Raw genomic sequence first — 19,007 nt, 5'->3', positions numbered from 1 at the left:
AAATATTGTCCTGTTAAATTATCTTACTTTTATTCTTTCAAAAGCATATCTATCGCAAAAATTCCGCATGAATAATTTACATTCAATAAAAAATTTTAATGAAGTAACGGTGAAAGATGTGAAGTTTTTTTTATTCAACATAATAACTGATGGATGTACGAAATTTTTTTTAATAATAAACATATTTAAACTATTTTACTTTTATTCTTTGAAAATCCGTAACAATGATTTACTACCAATAAAAAAACTTTTAATGAAGTTGCTGTTTGAAATTGGTGAAAATTTTTTTTATATTAAGTAACTGACCATTGTATAGAAAGAATTTCTTTTAATAACAAACCTCTCTCATATGTGTGGAAGGATGCTTTGGAAGTCCTTTGAAAGTCCTTTTAATAACAAACCTCTCTCATAAAAAAAAGTCCTTTAGAAGGATGCTTAATTTATTAGTTCAAACATTCAACTGATTTACATCTTTACAAAATCTTAGGATTGAGTATTTCCCATGCGTACCAGTTTGAGGGTTAGAAATAGTAGTCATAAGATTAGATGAATAATGTATCCCTAGTTAATAAATAACATCCACAGTGGCAGTAACATTCAAATTTTTTTATATAGTTTCTTTATTTATGTTTGACTGTATATAAATTTATGTGTGGGTTTGTCTTTAAAACATCTCTAAATTCAAATGACCAGAATCAACAGGAAACATTTCTCCTCCATATTCTTTAAAACCTCTCCTTTCTCTTTTGTGTGGGTTTGCAAATTTTGTTTTCTTATTTCTCATTTTATATTGATTATTTCTGTGTTTATGATGCTTGTCTTGATTATTATGTCCATAATTTTGTAGACTGTGAAGAAAGGTGATACTATTTTTATTGGTCAATATCTGTTTACAAGAAATGAAACAACTTCTGTGCGGCGAGGTAATGTTGCCTTTCATGGATAAAGTTTATTGCAGAATTTGTTCTTTATTCAATTAGCTCCTTTTACTAAGTTGAGAGAAAATAAATTGATTAACGGGTTGTAGTGATTAGTATTGATATCCAAGACAAACTGAATAACATATATTTCCCAGAAAAGAAACTCGGGTGTGGAATTAATTGTGGGTGGGAGGTTCTTTGTTCTACCATGGCTATATATAATTATATATGATGCTTTAAATGCTTCATGTTATTGTTTTTCATTTTTTTTAAATGAATAAGCGTTACTTTGGTTCTTATACCGAAATATGATTATAAATAAGAAAGATTTCAATACCTATAATAAAAAAAAAAACTTATAGAAAGAGCTAATCAACTAAAAAGTTTAAAATTTTCTTGAAATTAGTAAAAATGCATGCATTTGAACGTTAGATAAAAGATGAACTTCTAGGAAGTAATTATACTCTAGAAAAATAGCTTGAAATGTTGGATATTATGATTGGATTGGCCAAATTGTATTACCAAATTCCTGGGTTTTATTTGGAGCGGTGAATTTGGCTACGGTGGGTTAGCGTTTTTACCTTTTGTTTTTATCTAGGTCAAAATTATTGGAATATTTTATCTATTTTAGGTAGGTGTCTAATTAATAGATTTTCTTTTTATAAAAATTTAAATTTTGATAGGCTTATCTATATTGGGGGTGGGGTTATGTGCATAATCATATTGCTCCTGCAGATCAAATCCTTTGATTTCTTTCACTGGCCACTATGTCATATACATGGATATATAAATAAAATTACTGTTTGGTTGTTCTTAATTTTCATTTTTTGTTTAAATTTATTTTGTGATGTTCAAGTTAATGGTTTATTTATTTATTCTTTTTTATTTTGTTTTCAAATTATATTTTTGTTGTAGGAATTAGATCAAGAGAGTAAGATTCCATCGCCAAAAGAGTTAAAAAGTAGATCTTTTGAAGCGAATAATAGAGCAGTGTGATTTTTTTTATAATAGAGACTTGATGTATTAAGAGTTATATATTAAGACTTTCAATACTATATTTGTATAGAAGTTATTATTTTTTATTTTCAATACTAAAAAATTATATATTATGTTTAATATTTTATTTATGAGTTATGTAATATTTTGTTGATGAGTTGTGATTTTTTGTTATTGTAAAATTTTATATAAAAAATTATTTGTTTAATAAGGTAAAAATGACATTTTTAAATGACAAAAAATGTCATTTTTAACCAATAAAAATGGCACTGTCATAGTAAAAACGGCATTTCAAAAATGTAATTTTAACTAACCAAAAGTCACTATGTCAGGGTAAAAACGGCGGTTCAAAAATGCCGTTTTAACCAACCAAAATGCTACTTTGTCAAGGTAATAATGGCGGCTCAAACTGCCGTTTTAACCAATAAAAATGCCACTCTATCAGGGTAATAATGGCGGTTCAAACCGCCGTTTTAACCTATCTAAAAACGCCGTTTTAACCAATCAGAACGCCGCTCTGTCAGGGTAATAATGGCGGTTCAAACCGCCGTTTTAACCTATCCAAAAACCGCCGTTTTAACCCAGGAAATAACGGCGGTTTAACCGCCATTTTAACCTATTCAAAAACCGCCGTTTTATCCCAGGAAATTGTGGCGGTTTTCAGAAAACCGCCGTAATAACCAGAATGGCGCCCAGAATTACGTCACTTCCTAAAACCGCCGTTCTTGGTAATAACGGCGGTTCAAACCGTCGTAAAAACCTAAAAAAACCGCCGTTTTAACCAGAATTTTTTGTAGTGCATCAAGGGCAATATTAAAACTTATCGTTATACATGTCATGTTATATGTTACCTGTAACAAATTGAAGATGATTAATTAGTGGCTCTGACCATTTATCTAATTGTAGTTAATTCGACTACTCCTATATTTATAGTTAATCGGTAACTCTATCTGTGCTTGACAATGGAGTTGGGATATGAGTTGTATCAGTTGATATGGCAACTTATTTTCTTTGTTAAATCATCCTCCGATAAGTTGCATGTCTTCTAGCTAGGTGTTGTTGTCGCTCAAATTCTGTCTTCTTCGCCTAGCATATTCTGTCCAAGTGGGTCGACGTTGCCATGATTGTTGATTTATTGAATTTTTTATTTTTATTTGTCTATATCAGAACATAAGAAAATGAAAAGAAAAACAAACAATTACAAGTGGAGCAGTTTTTATAATCTTACTTTAAGATTAAAAGTGAGCAGTTTTTTAAATTTCTCTCACGATTGAAAATGAAGCAGTTACATAATTCTCTCGTGAGTTAATGCATAATTTACAGAACGTGAGTATGTGACTGAGTACGTAATTTTAAATGATAAAAATAAGGGTAAAATAGAAAAAAAATTGGATACCAAACTCTTCTATTCGCTTTATATATTGTTATAGATATTTTAAAAAATGTAATTAAAATTAAAATAATATTTTTTATTATTAAACAATATTTTTTTAAAGGTTGTACTGAGAAAGTCGAAGTGTGCAGTATTCTTTTTGCTTAATTGTATGCAATTTGGAGATGTTTACTTGCTTGGGAGAGTGGATTTCGTGAGGTTATTTGTGAAACAGACTGTCTAGAAGCTCTTTTCTTGGTAAACCAAAGAATGCTTGGTAAGGATATTTCGGAATGAGATTTGGCAAAGCATATATAGGAGGTTATGAATTGGAATTGGAGAGTCTCTATTATTTTAATTCAGAAGAATGCAAATAGTGTTGCAGATTGTATGGCTAAAGTATGGCGCAGACATTCACTCGAATTGGAGCCAATCATGGAGTGAATTTCAACATCTAATAGATTTAGATATAAATCTAGCCAATTAATTTGATTTTGTCTCTATTTTTTTCCTTTTTTTCTATTTAGTCACAAAAAAAAAATATTTTTTAAAAATTATTATATAAGAAAATATAACTTTAATTATAATAATACTTATAATCATCTTAATTATTATACTATAGTCATACTAAAATTCACAGTACATAATATAGAGATGGTTATGATTTAGTTACTTTCTTGAAGGTGTTACTCTAGTAGCAGATGTTTAGGAATCCTGATCAGCTTGTCTGAATTTTCGTGAAGCATTGTTGAAGAGTGCAAGTCAAGCCGCTTTACATATCCTCCTATTTTTTTAATTGACCGGCAACTACAGTAACATGTGATTTTTTAGCATGAATTGTTGTTCATATCATGTGGATTACTTTTTTTTTATTATTCTTTTCATCTAAAATATTATTTTAATATATAAATCCAGTAAAAGAATGATGCGAGATCTGATTCCCACAATCATGCCCATAAATTATTATTATTATTATTATTATTATTATTATTATTATTATTATAAAATACAAAGAGTTAGTTACAATATACAATGAGATGTTGGATTTATTTAAAAATTAAACATAAGAGTTTCATTAAATAGATGGTACATAAACTTCTAATTCTATAAAATCTAAGACATTTAACATTATATAATATAACTATAAAATAAAAGTTTCTGTTTTAGTATAATAAAGTGAAATTCAAACGAAAAATTTTAAAAATATTCAATAGATGTCTATAGGCTACACTAAGAGTAATATTTAAAAATTAAAAGGTTATCTAATTTTTTTATGCAATAATAATTAAAAAATCTATTAAAATATTTCTTCTATTTTAATTTAACTATTTCTTTTTTGTTATAAAAATTCTTTAAGACATAGAAAATAAGGAGTTGAATCTATAGTATTCTTTTAAATTTGATCAATTAATTCTCAAATAAAAAAATAAAACTTAGCTTTTCTATCTTCACTCTATAAAATTAATTATGCATGAGATAATTTTATTTTATCTTTTAAAAAATAAAAATAAAAACAAAATAAGAAGGACACAACTATTATCCTTATTCAACTATCTTGTGCCATGTAGCTTATATGTAGTCTCCACCACAACAGTGGTAAAATTTTCAATATCTTTTTAAATATTATAAACACCAATTCTCAAGGATCCAATATAATCCTATCAGGGACAAACTAAACTTCTAATCAATCTTAATTTGGTTAGGTACACTCACTAGATTTATAATACACTAAGTGCTCACCCAACTTAACAAGAGATACATCATAGATACAAGATTTAAAACAGAAATACAACAAAAAAAATTAGACATAAACTTTGGGTTTTCTCTCTAAGTATCTCTCTTTACTCTTTTTTTTCTATGATTTTTTCTTAATGTCTCACTTAAATATCTTTTTTTATTGAAGTGAAATAAATAAAAAAAAAATAAATCTTACAAACAAAATATTCAATGATAAACTATGAAGGAGATGATGTTGAACAACTCTAAAGTTATGAAATGAACCAAATTCAACACTCTCATATGTAACTGTCAATCTTAGTAAAATATTCTTTTGATATAAAAATACTGTCCAAAATATTAAGTAAAAATAATAGAAAAACTCTCAATAAAACTCAAATTTTTATAAGAATAATATACAGCACTTTTAGATTATCAACCTATTAAAATTATGTTTGTCATCATCAAAATTATTATTATTATTTACTAAACTCAACAAGTTATACATTAAATAAGTATTAAGATAATTATTAAATTTTATTAAAAATATAAATAATAAAAACATATTAAAATATTTTTAATAATAATTTTTTCTATATTAATTCTTTAATTTTTTAAATTTCTCTTTCTATTTAATAATAATAATAATTATATATAAAAGTTAATTAATGACTTTTTAAAATAAAAAAATGACACTTAATTTGCAAAAAAAAAAATAATAATAATAACTAATATGAAATGAAGAGAATACTGAGTACAAGCGGTGAAGTTTTACACTGATTCACCATAAAGAATATATGAGTGTATAATTTTAAATTCTATTAATATAAAGAATATATGAATGTATAATTTTAAATTCTATTAACTCATTAATTTGAAATTTATCATGAAGGTGCACTGATCAACCTACTATTATAACTTCTCTTTTACTATTTTAGATGAAATTATTGACATTTTAGGTTTAGGTGAATAACTGATTTAATATCTTATTTAATTTTTTCTGTATATTAATATGTACAATATAAATGAAATAATTTTGGACTTAATACGTTAAATGTTAGTATACTAATACAAACAAATATTAATACACTTAAAAAAAAAAAAGAGTGCAGCACTCTGTGAAATTAACTTCTTGTTAAAAATGAAAACAAAAAAAATAAAAAATTAAATAAATGATAATACACTTTAAATCTAAAAGTTTAAAACTTAAACCTTACAAAATCATAATAATTATAGGATTAATCTTAGCATACAAGCGATTAACACTTACAATTGTTACAAGTCCTGAAGCTTACTAAAACCCTAAATGCGCTCCAATTGTTACGTACAAGTCACGCGCTATATAACAGAACATTATATCAATCAAAATCAATTAACGCGCGAATAATATAATTTTCCAATTTTCAAAAGATTTCGTTATCTTCTTCGAATCTCTTGTCAAGTTTCTTCGTTCTCCTTCTTACGTTCTTCCCTTGTATTTTCGATCGTTCTTTCTTCTGCGTTTATCACTGCTTTGTTCTTCGTCATTCACCTCAGTTTCTCTCACTGTAACTCTAGCTTCGTTTTATTTCAATTTTCTGATTTCTGAAATCAAATTTTGAACGAACCTTGAAGATAATGGATGATTCAACCTCAGATTGTCAGCTCAATCAGGGTGAAGTGGATTTTGAATTTGAATCGAATGAAGTTCCTGAGATTTGATTTAGATTCAGCTAATTAAGATTAATCTGAATTTGATGTAGTTATTCGTCTATGATTGTCTAGCTGAATAATTCGTGAACATAGACTGTGAAATTAATGCGTGAACATAGCTGAATTTGATTAATTATCTGTAATTTATAGCAGACGCTCGGGTGTAGATCAGAACTTTTTGGGTGTATTTTTAGAAAAGTTTGGGTGTATTTTAGGGGAAGTTTAGGTGTATTTATAGTTTATGGTTTTTTCTTGTTATTTTAGTTGACTTGTTGTCGTAACAGGTGTAGATCAGGAGTCCTTGGGTGTATTTTACTTTGATTGTTATTTTTTTATGAGGTGCAGAAATTCTATAGTATTTTCTTGTTTTAAACATGTTGTATTTTTGCAGCCCCTCTCTGTTGTTGATGAGCAGCTTGTTCCAAGGCTGCACGTTTTTTTACAAGAGTTCAGAGCACAAATAAAAAAGAAAACGAAATTAAGAATCAATTGATCACATGTAGCAGAGAAGAAAAATAGAAATCTAAAATATCTCCGACCGAGAAGACAAATCCCATAGCTGGTTTAAATTGTCCTGCAAGAATTTATATACACACATTATAAGGATGTTAGTGCTTGGATCATTTCAAAGGTCGTACTGCATCATTCACATCCTTGCTATCCAACTCAAGCAGAGATGCTCAAACAGCACAGGGAACTAAGTATGTCCGTTCATCGTACAATAGAGAATAACGAGGAAGCCGATATCAGACCAAGCAAAATATTCCAATCATTCGTTGCGGTAGCTGGGGGTCACCGCAAGTTAAATTTTGTTGAAAAGGATGTGAGGAATTACATCACGAGAGAAGTGCGTAATATTTCGGAACAAGAAGATGCAAGGAGCAAAGCTGCCTTTGAGTATTTTGGAGATGTTATTTCATTTGACACCACCTACAATACAAACAGGTAATATGCTGTTCTTGTTTATGCTGCTAAATTAATTTTGTTCTATGAATCTGCTGCAGAGGTATATATTGGATGTTCCTTGGATGTATAAATTCATTATATGGTGTACGTAATGATTTTCATTCTGCAATGTCGTAATTTATTTCAGGTATAATTTGGTTTGTGGTTCTTTTGTCAGGGTGAATCACCACGGTCACTCAATACTTCTTGGATGCGCTTTGATGAAAAACGAAGAAATTGAGTCGTTCAAATGGTTATTTCAATGTTGGCTTCGTTGCATGGGGGGAAATGCTCCGAAAGGGTTTCTCATCGATCAATGCGCGTCAATGAAAAGGGCTATAGAGGCTTGTATGCCAACAATAATTTACCGTTGGTGTATTTGGCACATCACGAAGAAGATCCCAAGCAAATCAAATGGGTACAAGGGACATGCTGAAATTGAACAAGAATTAAGCCAAGTTGTTTGGAACTCTCATAGTAAAGATTCATTTGATTGGAATTGGAATGATTTTCTGCTGAATTTTGGTCTTGTGGACAACAAGTGGCTTTCAGGTAATGTTGTTTAAAATCTGCAGCAGAGGTGTAAATTGCATGTTTTTTCGGGTGTATTTATAGTCTGTTTTTGGGTGTATTCTGCAGATTTCTATGAAGACCGTCATATATGGGTTCCAATCTATCTGGATCACCACTTCTGGGCAGGGATGAAAAGCACACAAAGGAGCAAGAGCATGCATTCATTTTTTAACAAGTTTATTACCTGGAACAACTCGCTTATTCAATTTGTCAAACAATACGATAATTGCCTCGGAAGCAGGGAGCAAGCAGAGAGAGAATCAGATGCTGTAGATTTTCATACGGTCATACCGTGTGCAATCAAATCCTCCATTGAAGCTTAGTTTCAAGATGTGTACACTCATCAAAAGTTTAGGGAAGTCCAAGCACAATTTAGAGGAAAGGCGAATTGCATCACAAGATTAACGAATTTCGCTCTAGGCTATTCAGTATACGAAGTTGGAGAATAAGTTTCCAGCTCAATATTCAACAAGTTTGTGGTTACTTACGACTCAGTAGCAACCGAGGTAAAATGTCAATGCTTATTATTCGAGTCAAGAGGGATATTGTGCCGTCACACACTAAGTGTGTTAAGCTTTGAACGAGTAAGCCAAGTGTCATCGAGATATATACTGGAATGATGGAGCAAGAAGGTAAAGAGGCGACACACACACATCAAGAGCAGCCACGACGAGCCATTGTTGGAGCCAAGAAGCAAGAGGTTTGACGAATTGGTTTTTCGTTCGCAAAATATTTGCAAATTTGCATCAGAATCGGAGGAGCTGATTGCAATTCTGCATCGTGCGTACGATAACATCATGGTTGAGATGGAATCATTGAAAGCCAAAAGGAAGGGGACATCTTCTTTATCTCACGAAGATGCCAACTTGGAATCCGTTAATGAGCTTCAAAGCCCTCTAAGGATTCGAACAAGAGGACGTCCAAAAAATAGGCTAGGTTCAAAGTTGGACAAACAGATTACAAATGCCTCAAAGAAGAAGAAAAGAAAACGAAAGCTTTAAATGAGGTAAAAGTGATATTCTTTAAATATGTGGTGATTGAGTTTAATTTTCTCGTTAATAGTTTTGCTAATATGTGAGTTTATTATATCCAGTTAAACCTCTTTGATGCTGCATCAGTGGTGCGTCCAAATTCCAGCCAATATCAAGGATGTGTTATGAATTATCAGTTCAGGAAACCAGTAGCAGCGGATAACTTTTTGGGTGTATAGCTACAGAATATGGGTGTAAAGCACTGTTTTTTGGGTGTATTTCTGAATTTTCTTGTGTTTCACATTTTACATATATATATATATATATTTCACAATCTGCTGTTTATGTTATAAAATATTGTTTTTTTTACTACAGTTTAGGGTTTTAGGGTTTATGGTTTAGGGTTTAGGGTTTTAGGGTTTAGGATTTTAGGGATAAAGCATTAGTGGATATAAGTCTGGTGTATATTTAACTTTTCTTGGGTGTAAAATGAGATCTTAAGGGTGTAAAAATCAATGATTTTGGTGTATAGTAGGTTGGTTGGTTTAGGGTTTAGGGTTTAGGGTTTAGAATTTAGGGTTTAGGTTTTAGGGTTTAGGGTTTAGAGGTTAGGGTTTAGGGTTTAGGGTTTTAGGGGTTAGGATTTAGGGTTTTAAAGGGGATAGATGTTTGGGTGTTTATTCAACTTTCTTTGGGTGTAAAATGTCAAGTTATGGGTGTATATTTGGTTTGATATTTTCCTTCATATTATAGTACCTGTAGTTGAGACATTTTGAATACAGTAGAGAGAGTTGAATTATGAAAAATAGTTTTACTCATAATTGGCAAATTTTTATAGCATCTATTCAACTTCTTACAAGACTATATAACAGTTACATTAATCAGTGTCAATATCATTAGAATCTATCTGACAATATGGACTCAATAACAATGAGGATGGCTTGGACAGTCTTATTGCATTACTTCCCCTAATGGCTTCTGTTCACACCCTGGGTCGAGATGTCCGACCCGGGATAATCGACGACAAAGCGACCGACTTGTTCAAAACTGGAATCCTCGATCTCTTCTCAAAGAGGTCGGCCAAATCGACAATAAAGGCCCAAAACAGGCCCAAATAAAGGAACGCGACCCAAATCCAAAGGCAACCCAGGCCTAGAAGGATAAGGGTGGTTCCCTTAAAGATAAAGATGACTTCACTCAAAGATAAGATAAGATAACTATCTTATCTCCAGAAAGATCACTCTACAAACATTATAAATACACTGGAGCACCCAGGTATAACTCATACTCTGATTCTACTAAAAACCTGCTTAATACCCTTGCTAACTTAAGCATCGGAGTCCCTTGCAGGTACCACCACCCTCCGGTGACCAAGGATCAGCAGCATTGCCAGTCCAACAAGTCGGACGCGATAGCTCCGGCGACCGCCCGCACGTCAGACACATCATCTCCGACCAGCACAGAAGATCTCATCTGAGATCAACCTACAGTTTCAAGTAACCCTTGGAATATTGGCGCCGTTGCCGGGGACCTAGAAGTCATCCCATCATCATGGCGGACAACCTTGACAATGATCACAACTCTAATTTGGAAAACAGAACGCCACATAAGAACGCGGAGGTTACATTAGGCGATACTTCTCAACCTAACAAAGACAAGAGCTCTCCAAACACGGGAGCCATGGAGGCACTTCAGGATCGCCTGAAACAACTCGAAAAAGAGGTTGAGTATCAGCGGGAAGCCGAGAGAGACCTACGAAGGGAAGCTAGGCGATGCCGCGAATTAGAGGACAAGCTCCTAAAACTTGAGGCCGATCTCAAAGCTAAAACTACTCGATCCAGCCACGAAAACAGCTCTCGCAAAGACCAAGACCCATTCACCAAAGAGATCATGAAGGCCAAAATTCCAAAAGACTTCAAACCTCCCGACATGACTCTATACGATGGCACATCAGATCCCAGCCATCATCTCAGCAATTTCAGAAGTAGAATGTATCTCACCAACGCCTCGGATGCAACTTGGTGCAAAGCCTTCCCGACTACCTTGACGAAGACAACAATTAAATAGTTTGACAATCTGCACCCCAGGTCTATCTCAAGCTTTGACGACTTAGCCAAAAAGTTTCTAGCCAGATTCTCCATCCAGAAGGACAAAGCTAAACACGCCCCAAGTCTACTAGGGATCAAGCAAGGAGATCGGGAAAGTCTTCGTAGTTACATGGAAAGATTCAACAAGGCATGTTTGGACATACAAAATCTTCCAATAGAAGCAGCTATTATGGGTCTCATCAATGGCCTGCAAGAGGGACCTTTCAGTCACTCCATATCAAAAAAACATCACACATCTCTAAATAAAGTGCAAGAACGAGCAGAGAAATGCATCAACATGGAGGAAAACTCTCGAATAGGAGAGACCTCAAACCCGGATTTTCTTACTCCTCCCGAGATAAGGATAAAAAATCCAAGAAAAAAGAAGATCAACATAGAGAAAAGATCAAGAAATATCACAATTACACCCCTCTTCGGGTGTCTCTTGTAGATATTTATCGAGAAGTATGCCACACTGAAAAAATACCTCCACCTCGCCCACTCAAAAGCGAGAAAGGAGGAGGAAATCGGACAGAATACTACGAATACCATCGAATCTATGGACATCCCACTAACGAGTGCTTCGATTTAAAGAATATCATAGAAATATTGGTAAGAGAGGGACAACTAGATCAGTACTTAGCCAACAAATCATATGAGCCAAGAAAAAGAAGGAGGGACGAAGAGGTCGGACGAACTGAACAACCACCTCATACCCCGGAGAGACATGTCCACATGATACATGGAGGATTTGCGGGAGGAGGAATCTCCAAATCATCTCGCAAAAGACATCTGAAGGAAGTATATCATGTCAAAGGAGGAGAAGGAGCACCCGAACTCCCCACTATCACCTTCACCAAAGAGGATGCAGCTGGCGTCATCTCAGGACATGACGATCCCGTGGTCATCACTATCATATTAGCCAACGCTAATCTCCACCGCACGTTGGTAGACCAGGAAAGATCGGCTGACATACTGTTCAAAACCGCCTTCGACAAACTCGGCCTAGAGGAAAAAGAGTTCAGAGCATATCCAAACAGCCTATTCGGGCTGGGAGCCACTCCAATCCAACCACTTGGATACATCTCCTTGCACACCACCTTTGGAAAAGGAAATCGTTCAAGGACACTCAAAATAGACTATATCGTGGTCGACGTGAGTACAACCTACAATGCCCTGATAGGTTGGACAATGCTGAATCAACTCGGCGCAGTAGTCTTGACTCCATATCTATGCATGATGTTCCCAACCACAGAAGGGATCGCTATAATAAGAGCAGACCAGAAGACAGTGCGCCGCTGTTACAACGAAAGTCTGAACCTAAGGGGCAAAGGAGAAGAAATCCACACCATTGAACTCGGGAGAGTTCGAGGGCGGGAAGAACTTCGTCCACAACCTGAAGGCGAGACAGAAAAAGTCCAAATCAGAGATACTTCAGAAAAATAACTAATATTGGCACAATCTTAAAAGGAGACATAAAGAAGTCCCTCATACAGTTCTTAAGAGACAATGTCGACCTCTTTGCCTGGAAGGCCGCAAACATGCCGGGCATAGACCCTAAGTTAATGTGCCACAAGTTGGCAGTTTACCCAGGATCTCGGCCGGTACAACAGAGACGTAGAAAGCTCGGACCAGAATGATTCCAAGCTGTGGAAGAACAGGTACAAGCTCTACTGGAGGCAGGATTCAAAAGAGAAGTCAAGTACCCACTATGGCTAGCTAACGTCGTCTTGGTGAAAAAATCAAACGGGAAGTGGCGCATGTGCACCGACTACACTGTTCTCAACAAAGCCTGCCTAAAAGATCCTTATCCACTCCGAAGTATCGACGCTCTGGTGGATGCCTCCTCCAGATACAAATACCTCTCGTTTATGGATGCCTATTCAGGATACAATCAAATCCTGATGTACCCACCTGATCAAGAAAAAACTTCATTCTTAACCCCGAAAGCAAACTACTGCTACATCGTCATGCTGTTTGGACTCAAAAACGCGGGAGCCACTTATCAAAGATTAATGAATAAGGTCTTCACAGACCACATCGGGAAAGTCATGGAAGTCTACGTGGACGACATGTTAAAAAAGACACAAAGTGAAGAGTCGTTACTGTCCGACCTCACCCAAGTATTCGACACTATAAGAAGGCATGGCATGCGACTTAACCCTGCAAAATGCACCTTCGCAGTAGAAGATGACAAATTCTTAGGTTTTATGCTCACACAAAGAGGAATCGAGGCAAATCCGGATAAATGCCGGGCCATACTTGACATGAAGAGTCCGACTTGTGTCAAAGAGGTACAACAAATCAATGGAAGATTCGTAGCCTTGTCCAGATTTCTAGCTGGATCGGCAATAAGATCTCTCCCCTTCTACGCCACTCTAAGGAAGGGAAAGAGGTTTGAATGGACAACGGAGTGCGAACAAGCCTTCCAAGAATTCAAAAGGTTCCTGGGGCAACCACCTATTCTAATTCGGCCACGGGAAGGATAACCACTTGTATTGTACCTCGCAGTAGGAAATCGGGCAGTAGCCTCAGCACTAGTCTGAGAAGATGATAGTGGACAACAATCTATATACTTCATCAGCAAAGCACTACAAGGGTGATGAGCGGATAATTTATACGCTTTTTGGCATTGTTTTTAGTATGTTTCTAGTAGGATCTAGTTACTTTTAGGGATGTTTTCATTAGTTTTTATGTTAAATTCACATTTCTGGACTTTACTATGAGTTTGTGTGTTTTTCTATGATTCCAGGTATTTTCTGGCTGAAATTGAGGGACTTGAGCAAAAATCAGATTCAGAGGTTGAAGAAGGACCGCTGATGCTGTTGGATTCTGACCTCCCTGCACTCAACATAGATTTTCTGGAGCTACAGAACTCAAAATGGCGCGCTTCCAATTGCGTTGGAAAGTAGACATACAGGGATTTCCAGAAATATATAATAGTCCATACTTTGCCCGAGTTTAGATGACACAAACTGGCGTTCAACGCCAGTTTTCTGCCCAATTCTGGCGTCCAGCGCCAGAAACAAGCTGCAAAGTGGAGTTCAACGCCCAAACTGGCACAAAAGCTGGCGTTCAACTCCAAGAAGGACCTCTACACGTGCAACACTCAAGCTCAGCCCAATCACACACTAAGTGGGCCCCGGAAGTGGATTTATGCATCAATTACTTACTTCTGTAAACCCTAGTGACTAGTTTATTATAAATAGGACTTTTTACTATTGTATTAGCAATCTTTGGATTATCTTTTGATCTATTGATCACGTTTGGGGGCTGGCCATTCGGCCATGCCTGGACCTTCATTACTTATGTATTTTCAACGGTAGAGTTTCTACACTCCATAGATTAAGGTGTGGGGCTCTGCTGTTCCTTAAAGATTAATGCAAAGTACTAATGTTTTCTATTCAATTCAACTTGTTCCGCTTCTAAGATATTCATTCAAACTTCAACCTGAATGTGATGAACGTGACAATCATCATCATTCCCTATGAACGCGTGCCTGACAACCACCTCCATTCTACCTTAGATTGAATGAGTGTCTCTTAGATCTCTTAATCGGAATCTTCGTGGTGTAATCTAGAATGATGGCGGCATTCAAGAGAATCCGGAAAGTCTAAACCTTGTCTGTGGTATTCCAAGTAGGATTCAATGATTGAATAACTGTGACGAGCTTCAAACTCGCGAGTGCTGGGCGTAGTGACAGACGCAAAAGGAGGGTGAATCCTATTCCAGCATGATCGGGAACCTCAGATGATTAGCCGTGCCGTGACAGGGCATCTTGGACCATTTTCACAAGAGGAGGGGATGTAGCCACTGACAACGGTGATGCCCTTGCATAAAGCCAGCCATGGAAAAGAGTAAGACTGATTGGATGAAGACAGCAGGAAAGCAGAGGTTCAGAGGAACGAGTGCATCTCCATACGCTTATCTGAAATTCTCACCAATGATTTACATAAGTATTTCTATCCTTCTTTTATTACTACATTTCGAAAACTCCATAACTGTTTTATATCCGCCTGACTGAGATTTACAAGGTGACCATAGCTTACTTCATACCAACAATCTCCGTGGGATCGACCCTTACTCACGTAAGGTATTACTTGGACGACCCAGTGCACTTGCTGGTCAGTTATGCGAAGTTGTGAAGATATGTTTAGACCATGGTTCTGTGCATCCGTTTTTGGTGCCATTGCCAGGGAATCAATTTCAAACAACAATTCACAACCTGAGTAACAATTTCGCATACCAAGTTTTTGGTGCCGTTGCCGGAGATTGTTCGAGTTTGGACAACTGACGGTTCATCTTGTTGCTCAGATTAGGTAACTTTCTTTTCGTTTTCTTTTCAAAAAGTTTTCAAAAATTTCTCCTTTGTTTTCGAAAAAAAAAATTTAAAATAAAAATGTTTCCAAAAATATATCTTTCTTCAAAATTTTTAAGAATGAATTCTAGTGTTTCATATAACATGTTTTAGCTTGGCTGGCTATTAAGCCATGTCTAATTCCCAGGATTTTGATTGAGGACTATGAATTCATTGCTTCCTTTTTCCCAAATATTTTCGAAAAAAATTAAAAGAAAATACAAAAAAATCATAAAATCATAAAAATCAAAAATATTTTGTTTCTTGTTTGAGTCTTGAGTCATGTTATAAGTTTGGTGTCAATTGCATACTCATCTTGCATTTTTCGAAAATTTTCATGCATTCATGGTGTCCTTCATGATCTTCAAGTTGTTCTTAGTAAGTCTTCTTGTTTGATCTTTGCATTTGCATGTTTTGTGTCTTTTCTTGTTTTTCATATGCATTCTTGAATTCTTAGTGTCTAAGCATTAAAGAATTCTAAGTTTGGTGTCTTGCATGTTTTCTTTGCATTAAAAATTTTTTCAAAAATATGTTCTTGATGTTCATCATGATCTTCAAAGTGTTCTTGGTGTTCATCTTGACATTCATAGCATTCTTGCATGCATTCATTGTTTTGATCCAAAATTTCCATGCATTGAGCATTTTTAGTGTTTTTCTCTCTCATCATAAAAATTCAAAAAAATCAAAAAAATATCTCTCCCTTTTTCTCTCTTAAAATTTCGAAAATTAGATTTGACTTTTTCAAAAATTTTTAAAATCTAGTTGTTTTTATGAGTCAAATCAAATTTTCAATTTAAAAATGTTATCTTTTTCAAAATCTTTCTCAAAAATCAAATCTTTCTCATTTTTCTTAGTTATTTTCGAAAATTCTAAAAACATTTTTCAAAAATCTTTTTCTATTTTTATCACATAATTTTCGAAAATAACATCATCAATTAATGTTTTGATTCAAAAATTTCAAGTTTGTTACTTGCTTGTTAAGAAAGATTCAAACTTTAAGTTCTAGAATCATATCTTGTGATTTCTTGTGAATCAAGTCATTAATTGTGATTTTAAAAATCAAATCTTTTTCAAAAACTAATTTCAATCATATCTTTTCAAAAATATCTTCTTATCTTATCTTTTTCAAAAATTTGATTTCAAAATATCTTTTCTAACTTCTTATCTTCTTATCTTTTCAAAATTGATTTTCAAAATTTGTTTCAACTAACTAACTAATTTTTTGTTTGTTTCTTACTTTTTTTAAAACCACCTAACTAACTCTCTCTCTCTCTCTAATTTTCGAAAATATCTTCCCTCTTTTTCAAAATTTCTTTTTAATTAACTAATTATTTTAATTTTTGATTTTGATTTTCGAAAAATCACTAACCTTTTTCAAAAACTATTTTCAAAAATCACTAACTCTTTTTCCAAAAATATTTTTCGAAAATTCTTCTCCCTCATCCTATTCTATTTATTTATTCATCTACTAACATCTCTTCCTCACATCACTCACCAAATTCGAACCCCCTCTCATATCTGTGTTCGAATTTTTTCTTCTTTTCTTCTTCTACTAACAATAAGGAACCTCTTTACTATGACATAGAGGATCCCTCTTCTTTTCTTTCTCTCTTCTCTTTCTTATGAGCAGGGACAAAGAAAAAGGCATTCTTGTTGAAGCTGATCCAGAACCTGAAAGGACTCTGAAGAGAAAACTAAGAGAAGCGAAATTACAACAATCCAGAGACAACCTTATTGAAAATTTCGAACAAGTAAAGGAGATGGCAGCCGAACCCAACAACAATAATGCAAGGAGAATGCTTGGTGACTTTACTGCACCTAATTCCAATTTACATGGAAGAAGCATCTCCATCCCTACCATTGGAGCAAACAATTTTGAGCTAAAACCTCAGCTAGTTTCTCTGATGCAGCAGAACTGCAAGTTTCATGGACTTCCCTCTGAAGATCTTTTTCAGTTCTTAACTGAATTCTTGCAGATCTGTGATACTGTTAAGACTAATGGAGTAAATCCTGAAGTCTACAGGCTCATGCTTTTCCCATTTGCTGTAAGAGACAGAGCTAGAATATGGTTGGACTCTCAACCTAAAGATAGCCTGAACTCTTGGGATAAGCTGGTCACGGCTTTCTTAGCCAAGTTCTTTCCTCCTCAAAAGCTGAGCAAGCTTAGAGCGGATGTTCAAACCTTCAGACAGAAAGAAGGTGAATCCCTCTATGAAGCTTGGGAAAGATACAAACAGTTGACCAAAAAGTGTCCTTCTGACATGCTTTCAGAATGGACCATCCTGGATATATTCTATGATGGTTTATCTGAGCTATCAAAGATGTCATTGGACACTTCTACAGGTGGATCCATTCACCTAAAGAAAACGCCTGCAGAAGCTCAAGAACTCATTGACATGGTTGCTAATAACCAGTTCATGTACACTTCTGAGAGGAATCCTGTGAGTAATGGGACGCCTCAGAAGAAGGGAGTTCTTGAAATTGATACTCTGAATGCCATACTGGCTCAGAACAAAATATTGACTCAGCAAGTCAATATGATTTCTCAGAGTCTGAATGGAATGCAAGCTACATCCAACAGTACTCAAGAGGCTTCTTATGAAGAAGAAGCTTATGATCCTGAGAACCCTGCAATAGCAGAGGTAAATTACATGGGTGAACCATATGGAAACACCTATAATCCCTCCTGGAGAAATCATCCAAATCTCTCATGGAAGGATCAAAAGCCTCAACAAGGCTTTAATAATGGTAGAAGATACAGGTTTAACAATAGTAAACCTTTTCCATCATCCACTCAGCAACAGACAGAGAACTCTGAACAAAATACATCTAATTTAGCAAACTTAGTCTCTGATCTATCTAAGGCCACTGTAAGTTTCATGAATGAAACAAGGTCTTCCATTAGAAATTTGGAAGCACAAGTGGGCCAGCTGAGTAAAAGGATCACTAAAATCCTTCCTAGTACCCTCCCAAGCAATACAGAAGAAAATCCAAAAGGAGAGTGCAAGGCCATTGAACTAATCACCATGGCCGAACCTGTAATGGAAGGAGAGGACGTGAATCCCAAGGAGGAAGACCTCCTGGGACGTCCAGTGACCAGTAAGGAGTTTTCCTCTGAGGAACCAAAGGAATCTGAGACTCATCTAGAGACCATAGAGATTCCATTGAATCTCCTTATGCCATTCATGAGCTCTGATGAGTATTCCTCTTCTGAAGAGAATGGGGATGTTACTGAAGAGCAAGCTGCCAAGTTTCTTGGTGCAATCATGAAGCTGAATGCCAAATTATTTGGTAATGAGACTTGGGAAGATGAACCTCCCTTGTTCACCAATGAGCTGAGTGATCTGGATCAACTGACATTGCCTCAGAAGAAACAGA

The 19,007-nt window shown here is 34.8% G+C and overlaps 1 non-coding gene across 1 annotated transcript; it reads right to left on the bottom strand.

The window, feature by feature from the left end:
• Positions 1-17,788: 17,788 nt before the first annotated feature.
• Positions 17,789-17,896, bottom strand: LOC112788002 (small nucleolar RNA R71). Its single transcript, XR_003195383.1, has one exon. It is a non-coding gene; the product is annotated as a small nucleolar RNA R71 (small nucleolar RNA).
• Positions 17,897-19,007: the final 1,111 nt, after the last annotated feature.

Source organism: Arachis hypogaea, chromosome 20, assembly GCF_003086295.3.
Source record: "Arachis hypogaea cultivar Tifrunner chromosome 20, arahy.Tifrunner.gnm2.J5K5, whole genome shotgun sequence".
NCBI lineage: Eukaryota > Viridiplantae > Streptophyta > Magnoliopsida > Fabales > Fabaceae > Arachis > Arachis hypogaea.
The sequence above is the reverse complement of the archived record's forward strand: the minus strand, read 5'-3'. Positions and strand labels throughout refer to the sequence as shown.